The sequence below is a fragment of the Ailuropoda melanoleuca genome, chromosome 4, assembly GCF_002007445.2.
Source record: "Ailuropoda melanoleuca isolate Jingjing chromosome 4, ASM200744v2, whole genome shotgun sequence".
NCBI classification, from domain to species: Eukaryota; Metazoa; Chordata; class Mammalia; order Carnivora; family Ursidae; genus Ailuropoda; species Ailuropoda melanoleuca.
In genome coordinates this window covers 19,743,650-19,752,515 of record NC_048221.1, presented here as the reverse complement: position 1 = coordinate 19,752,515, position 8,866 = coordinate 19,743,650, and the positions used below count along the sequence as shown (strand labels likewise).

Sequence of the window (8,866 nt, the reverse complement as noted above, 5' to 3'; positions counted from 1 at the left end):
AAAAAAAAAAAAAAAAAAAAAAAAAAAAAAAAATTGTGCTTTCTCTCTCTCTCTCTCTCATAAATAAAATCTTTAAAAAAAATAAAATAAAATATATTGTTAATTTTTATTAGGGTAGAAAATAGCAAGGTAATGATGTTTAAAAAATAGAATATTCTTGGGGTGCCTGGGTGGCTCAGTCGATTAAGCGTCTGCCTTTGGCTCAGGTCATGATCTCAGGGTCCTGGGATGGAGCCTCATATTGGGCTCCCTGCTCAGCAGGGAGTCTGCTTCTCCCTCTCACTCTGCCTCTCCCCCTGCTATGCGCACACATGCTCTATCAAATAAATAAGTAAAATCTTAAAAAAAAAAAAAAGAATGTTCTTATTAGTAAGAGATATACACTCAGTGACAATGTTTGAGATTTAGCTTTGAAATATGCCAACAACCACCAAAAAGTGGGAGGACAACTGAAAGAAAAAATTGGGGAAAGGGTGATAAATTGTCGAAATTGGGTGAGGACCTGGGGTTCGTATACTATACAACCAGGTACTGTATATGTTTGAAATTTTCCATAATAAAAAGTCCACTCATGCATGGCTTCCCTCCCTGCAAAGATGGTGGAGAGTGGGGAGGTGGTCAAAACAAGGGAGAACAAACACCAAGAAAAAGAACTGTCGTCCTGGCAATAAGGAATTCACCTCAGAGATAGTGTCCAGGAGAAATGTAAGACCAGAAGCCAGACCACAAAGCATTAAGAGACACAGATAAAACAGGTGGTAAGGAAATGGCAGTAAAATTGCATTTTAAATAAGAAACAGGGATAGGAAGGAGAAGGCTAGGGTGGCATGAGAGGCCCAGAGCTAAGTAAAGTTACTATGGTTCTACCTTACATGTAGATAAAAACCAAAAGGGGAGAGGAGGTTAGGAAGATGCTAGAAAGGAGACACTGATTAATCAACTAATTAATTAATAAATTAATATATATGAAATAAGCACATGAAAAGATGCTCATCTTCCTCAATAAGAAAATGTTATCTAGGCTTCAAAAAAATTAGTTCAAAATTAAGCTTCAAATTGCCAAAGATTAAAAATATTTGATAATGGTCAGTGTTAAAGGAGAACTATAAATACAATCTTTTCAGTTATTTGGTATTATCTAGAAAAATTTTAAAAATTCTAAAACCTTTGACATATCCTTTGACATAGAAATTCCACTTGCAGGATTTTATCTTAAGAAGTGTACAAAGTATAGAAAGATGTATACAATGTATACAAAAAAGTATATAAAGATACATATATGCAAGGATGCTTATAGCTGCAAAGACAGAAACAAATGTCTATCACCAGGGGACTAGAAAAATTGATACAAATATATAATATAATACTATGTAACTATTAAAATATGACAGATATGTGTATTAAACATGGGAAAATGCCCAAGACAAAGGCATTAAATGAAAAAGAAGTTCTAGAAGAGTAGGTATACTGTCATCCCACTTCTGTAAAAAGGAATTACTTTATCTCTCTCTCACACATACACATGCACCCATACACACATTAGCATATCCAGTAGAAAAAAAAAGTGGATAAATATAGACCGAATTCTTTTTTTTTTTTGATTGATTGATTGATTGATTTGAAAGAGAGTGCACGTGCATGCCCGTGCAAGGAACGGGCAGAGGGAGAGGAAGAGAGAGTCTCAAGCAGACTCCGTGCTCCACACAGGGCTGTATCTTACCACCCTGAGATCACCACCCCAGCCTAAATAGACTGAACTCTTAATGGTGATTAACACTGAGACATGGCATTATGGGTTCCTTTCCTTATTTAAAAATGCCTGAATTTTACTGTGCTCATATATTACTAGTATAATCAGGGGGGAAAAAGTTAAAAAGTCAAGGACTTTCCAAAAGCAAGAGATTCTAAACCATGAAAGTGTCATGACAGAGGGGCGCCTGGGTGGCATGGTCGGTCAAGCCTCTGACTCTTGGTTTCATTCAGCTCAGGTCGTGATCTCAGGGTCGTGGGATCCAGCCCTGTGACGGGCTCCACACTCAGCACAGTCTGCCTGGGATTCTCTCTCCCACTCCCTCTGCCCCTCCTGCTCATGCTCTCTCTCTCGGCCTCTAGAAAGAAAGGAAGGAAGAAAGAAAGAAAGAAAGGAAGGAAGGAAGGAAGGAAGGAAGGAAGGAAGGAAGGAAGGAAGGAAGGAAGAAAGAAAGAAAGAAAGAAAGAAAGAAAGAAAGAAAGAAAGAAAGAAAGAGTCATGATAGAAAGGTAAGGGGAAAATATAGGGAGCAGGAGCCTTAAAGTGAGGTCATGGTCAAGAATGAGGGACATAGAGGGCAGGTCTAAGGGCCTATGGAAAAAATGAGCCTTCGGGCACCTGGCTGGCTCAGCTGGTGGAGCTGTGACCCTTGATCTTGCAGTTGTGGGTTTGAGTCCCATGTTGGGTACAGAGATTACTTTAAAAAATAATAATAAATTTTTTTTAATTAAAAAAGGAAAAACGAGGCTTAGGAAACATGCAAAAGTTGTTGCAGGAAATGGGACCCTGAGAAGGCAGCACAGGAACACCATGAGGGACAGACAGAGCTCAACTCAAGCTGAGGCAGTGGGAACTGCTGTCAGCAAGACATCCCATTTTCCTGACTCCCCAGAAAGACTGAGCAGTCTAGGGTTAGCAAAAGAAGCCAGAGGAGAAATTTTAGGGATGGCACATGGCAGAGCAGACAAACTCAGGCAGGTAAAGGGTTCTCAAACCCAGGAAAGGCAGTACTGAAACTATGTGCCATTGCCAACTGGCATCCAAGCTAAAGAGGTGGGTGAAACAGTGGGGAAGAAAAAGGCAGAGAGCTGGTGTGGGGATGACACTGGAACTAGAAAGCACTATAAAAGCAAAGAGCCTGAGCTCAAGTTAGAATCGCACCTAAAGAATTCTTTCCCAAACTTTTTTTTTTTTTTTTTGGTCCATTTCTATACACCATCGCATTAGGAGGAAGATCACTACTAGTGTCAAATATTGTAAAAACATCACCTAGTTCTGGGTTTTTCTCTTGAGGACTACTAAGTGATCTATGTGGAGGGTGGGGCTCCATCTAGGTTCCTCCCCCATCCAGTCCTTTAGAGTTTCTGGCTACTTTTAACAGAGCAGACGCTCTACCCCCTGTGTGGCACTACCTTCTTTGTGTGTACCTTTTATAGGCCAGAAGCCTGGAATAAGGAGTAACTATCCCCGCAAACCGAAGCCCTAACAATATCCTATGAGGACATAAAAGGGGTCCTAAACTTAGGATCAGAAAACCTGGCATCAAGTCCAGCTTTTCTTCTTATTGGCTTTGTGCACTTGAAAGCAAGCCACTTCACCTTTGTGTGTGCTTCCTCATCTGTAAAATGGAGCTACCTGCGTCACAAGGCTGTTGGGAGGGTCAAGTAAAGGAAATGCATATGGAAGTTTTATGAACTAAAATATGATACATGTGCAAGGTATACTTACCACAAAGCAAACATTTTCATTTCTGCCTATGTACAACTTTCACGATGGTGTTATAAGACCATAAGTGGGCGCTAGTACTGCTAATGTGTCTGTGCTGGCTGAAATGATCCTTGTTTTTATTGCTTCTAACCTACATTATAACAATTTCCTTCTCAAAATCTCAACACTGCTCACAAAATATCTTCAACTTCACAGTTGCTTGCCATATTTAATGTCTTATACTTTGTTTTCCTTATCTCATATCAATTTTTATCTTTAATCTAACTACAGTTACTTTTCATGCTTTCCTTTTCTGCAGGCTGCTATGTTTGTCACCTGCATGAAAGAAGAACTGCATTATGTAGGTTTTAATAAGGTTCCTCACAGCTGGCCTTCAGTGGGATTCCTATGTAGTCTGATCAACCATGACAATTAAACCAAAGTAATTTAGATAGTACACTCTCATTATTTTACCGCAAAGAACCAAGAGGGTGACTTAATGAATCAGCACAATTCCATAACTTCTGGGTTAGTAACAGAACATAGCCTCCCAACAAAGAATTAATTCATCAGTTTCAGTGTTAGTACAGTATTAGGCTGAGCAAAGAACTAGTACAGATAATTTCATAGTCACTGAGTTCAAATTCCTGAATAAAGTTTGGGCAAATAACCTTGTATCCTGAAAATGGTAATATTGAGCTCAACTCCCAAAAGTCCACCAGCCAGTAAAAGTCACAACATCCTGGTGTTAAATCCATTACCCACTCCCAGGCTGGCCACTAGTTGTCTGGAGACCTTGTGACCCAAACTGACTAGTCACTCTTCTTCACGCATGAGGACAAAGTGCTCAGAGCAGTAAACGGCCAAAGGAAGATCTAGATAATACCAATGAAAAACTTACATTTCTTCTAAAGGAAACTTTTGCAAGACCCACAGAAAGCAAGCAATAGCCCCCCAGCCTGAAACCATAAACATATGGAATTAAGCAACACATTTTCAAGCACAATACTGCTTTTAGCAACCTGGAAGTACAAAGGCAGAAGCACTGTTTCAGCCAGGATTTTATGCAGCCATAAAATCAGAACTCTTATCACACCACCAACTCCACAAGGAATGATTTCCTGTTGTTTCATATCAGAGGTCATTCATTTGTTCATTCAATAAACATTTACTGAGTAGCTACTCTGTGCCAGAGCTGGTATTAGGATATAAGGATAAACAAGACAAGGTTCTATTCTCAAGTACGTCACAACGTAGCATGGAAAACACAAAAATATACCAAAAGTTAAGAGTACAGTGTAATTATGAAAGAAGCTTGGACAAATTGCAATGGCCACACAAAAGAGAGGCATTCAGCTTAATCCAGAAAGAATCAAAGAATCTTTTAAGAGATGGTGGTGCCTAATTCCTGGTAAATGCAAGCCAGAAAACCACTAGAATGGGGAGGAAAATTAGCAGGAGGACTAGCCTGAGCATGCTGGGACCCTCAAGGAGTTCACTATAGCTAGAGCCTCAAGTGCCAGAGGAATTGTGGCAGAGGAGGGACTAGAAAGGCAGATACAGAAGAGGCTGGGTCATAAAGGTCCTTGTGAGATTTTGAAATAGAGACATACCAGGATCTAGATGTTCACTGTATTTTAAGGTCAAAGGAATATTATTTATTTTTAACTGGAGTTAAAGACCAGCTGGAATGAAGGAGAGATTTCACTAAGACTAGAAGAGATTTAGGGCCAGTTATTTCTAATCACTTCTATCTGGCTCATACTTATTTTTCTCTTGACTTTTTTTCTTCTCACAGGGAAAAAATAAAACTGAACAATTCTGTAACAAAGGCTGTGAACCTTCTGTTCATCAAAAACATTTCTGAACAGAGTGCTATATTCTATCAAAATAGCCCAAATTAGAGAAAAATGACAAATCTCTCCAGCATCTGGAGTTTTCCTAGCAAAAAGACAAAACCAGGTCTCTGATAAGACGAAAGCTAGAGAAACATCCCGATCATGGCCTACAGAGAACATCATGCTGCCTGGCAAACTCTAGCACTCTGTCAATGGGAATGCTTACAGTTCTCAAAACAAGGACATGCCAAACAGTTACCTCCTGCCTTCTCCATAGAAACTGCCAGGAAAAAACCTACCAGTGCCAGAAATGACCTTGGACTTTATAGTGTGGATTCCTGCCCACCAGTACTAGATAAAGACTACCTCGATAATTCTCTCACCTGTCCAGAGTGCACACAGATATAGACAGCAGGCTGCCTTCCTCACCAAAGAAACTGAGCGCCTCATCCATACACAGCACTCAGCCATACTCCTACTACTAATACTACTGAGAGTAGTGCCCCCATTACTACTTCAAACTACGCTAACATCTACTAACAGCAACACACTACTACTAGCAACAAGCACTGACCACCCACAAAGCTCTATGCCTCATCTCCAGTCCTCAATACAATCTGAAGAGACGGTAATATTAACCCCATTTTACAGATGAAAAAAATAAATGAAATAAAAAACAAGGCTCAGAGAGGTTAACGGCTTGCCCAGGTCAAAAAGCAAGCAAGAGGTAAAGGTGGGGTGACTCTAAAGACATGCCCTTCCTATTTTATTAGGCACCTCAGAATCTTCCTAAAGAAAGCAAAAACTCTAAGCCTTCTTTCCAAGAGTTTCTGAAGTAGATTCATTTGACTAAGAGGTAGTCAAAAACATTTCTTTCAGCAATCACTTTGTTTTCAAAACAATGTATGTAAACTAGCTTTTATTTTCTTTTGAAAGGTATTTCAAGAATTTATTATGTGAGTGCCTTGATTTTAAATTTCTTCATTTATTTTTGGCCAAAATATAAACACAGATAGAGAAGACAGCAAAGGACGGAATTTCATTCTACTAGATCAGAATGGAGATGAACAATTTAAAAAAATTCAAATATAATTTACATTATATTTTATGCAGTGAATATCAAGAAGCAAGTAATTTCATATACACTGAGCCTTACCTCAATCTTATTCCTCCTGTTCTAGGGGACAGCACTCCAAGTGATCAGCAGACACTCCCAGCCTACATACAGTGAACCAGACAAAGGGGGTAAGCAACGCCTTCATGCTCCCAAACCACAGTGGAAAGGAAAGTGTGACGGCTTCCTGGGGAACCCAAGCACATATACAGTATTTATAAATCACTGTTCATCCAGACACACACACAAACAAAATGTTACCTGCAGTTCGTCTACAGAAATACTTAAAGTTAACAGGTGTACTTAAATGAAATAATGCAAAAACAATCCCATACTAATGTGACCACCTTATAGCTAACCTTTTTCATGAAAATATATGAAGATAATCAATTATCACTAGTCAAAATTAATACTGTATAAAAACTTCATTCAACAGCTTTACTGATTAAAAGCCTGATATACCTGAATCATTTCTTCTTTCACAGACCTATAGCGACCTCTGAATTAAGAACTATTAAAATGTCATAAATATTGCCACTGTGGAAATGCCCAACACAGTATCTGGCATAATTCAACAGGTATCAGTTTTTGGAAGAATTAATGATTTAAAATAGAAAAATTTAAAGGAAAGAGACAGAAAGAATTGAAGGGAAATACATGATATTTTAAAGATTAAGGGGAGAAAACCAATCCCCCGAACTATTAGTACAACTACAGATAGTTAGAATTACCTCACATTTCACCTGAAAATTGATAGTACAGTCCAGTACCTCTTAAAACTCTAAATAAACTCAGAAGGTACAATGACTCTGATGCTGTTTTTTTTTTCATCTAGGGTTTGATACCTCATCCACAGACAACACACCAACTTTTGTCTGAATGCTACACACAGAGCTCTGGTGCACAGCTGCAGGCCTCAGAGTTGGAGTTTGCACACTGCCTTTGAATAATAGAGGAGAGACAGTGTACAGACCAAACTCATTGAAGGCGGATAAAACTTCTAGCAAAGATAATGTCCTGTGAGAGCTCAAGTGGCAGTCCCTAAGATTTAACAGATTCAACATAATGACTTCATGGCAGTAGGAGAAAATGAAGTTTGATGGATTTGGGGATATGAAGAACAATTAACAACATAAACTGTTAGGGTCTTCACATCCCCCTCTAGAGTTGCACATATTCAACAATGACACACAAATTAATGAAAACAGGCTCTTAAATTAATGTAGATTTATAAGAATTGGACTAAAACCCCCTAGAATTTACATATATTACAGTGTCTAAGTTTGTCTAGCATTACAAACAATAGCCACAGTGCTGAAAAGAAAGTATGAGTCACAACTCAAAAACAGGAGGAAAAAAAAATGAACAGAAGCAAGCTTTGGATCCAAACACCACACATTCATTGCTTAAAATATTGTCAATGACAGCTACCATTCTGACTAGGAATGAGAAGGAATGATTTCACACTATCTTCTACTCAGGAACAAACTCCTTTAGCCCCCAAAACCCCTTTCCAGCCCCATCCACCTTGGTGCTCAGGCGCTAATATAGTCAGCCACATCCACTAGCAAGCACAGGAATTCTAACAGATCTGAGTCACCCACTCCCCCGCAGGAAGAGGTCATTCTCTATCGGGAAGCCCACTCTGCGAAGTTCTCTTGTTCATCTCCCAGGCTGCCACCACCGTGGCCCACATAAAGCAGCCTACCAAACTCGGCAGCCTACCAACAACACTCCTCTATACTCCCCAAATCACAACTCCGGCCTCACCCTAACGCCAAGGTAGCCAACACTTCTCACCGTGGCACTCTTGTGACACTCAGTTCCCTGCCCAAGAACCCCTCAACGCCAGGATGCATCTGGGCCCCGGAGAATCCAGCTCTTTGCTCAACTCCCCTGTGCCCAGCTGAGCTCCTGCCTTTCCGGGAACTAATCACTGGTTACCCCAAAGAAGCTAAACTCTTAAGTGCCTCTTCTCCCCAGCCAGACCCCAGTCCGCCAAGTTCACAGACCTCGGGAGGCAGGGGAGAGGAAGAAGACGCATTCCGAGGCGCCTTAGGGACCCGGCACCCTGAGGCCCCTAAAATTCCAAACGTAAGCCCCCCCGAACTATGGTCAGCCACCAGGGCGTCCGCATCAAGCGTCAAGACCGCACACCACTGGAGTTAAGTCTCCGTGCCCCTATGACTCCCTTTCCCGGCTACCAAGATACAAAATATAAGCCCCCGAGGCCCAGGGTCGAGGCCAAGACCCCCTCCAAGGCTCTGGTCACCGGAGTTTCCCAGTGGGGATCCAGCGCCCCAAGGCCCGGGCCGTTGGGACCGGCTTGCTGCCCCAGGCCGCTGAGCGCCTTGGGCCTGGGCCGCGTCCCCACTCGGCCCCCATTGTTGCGGGTCCCGGCGGCCCGAGCCGGGAGCCGGGGGCCGGCACCGGCACTCACCTCCGGCGCCGCGGCTC

The 8,866-nt window shown here is 41.2% G+C and overlaps 1 protein-coding gene across 2 annotated transcripts in view; it reads right to left on the bottom strand.

Annotated features, from left to right (window-relative positions):
• RAD54L2 (RAD54 like 2) overlaps positions 1–8,866 on the bottom strand; it is a 102,560-nt gene extending 93,694 nt beyond the window's left edge. The window contains exons 1-2 of one of the 2 annotated variants that reach the window (XM_034658388.1): positions 8,850–8,866; positions 6,452–6,596 (exon numbers count right to left, since the gene is read on the bottom strand). The gene's annotated coding sequence lies outside the window, so the exon portion shown is untranslated. The remainder of the gene's footprint in view (positions 1–6,451; positions 6,597–8,849) is intronic. The other variant, XM_034658389.1, reaches the window with a different exon arrangement.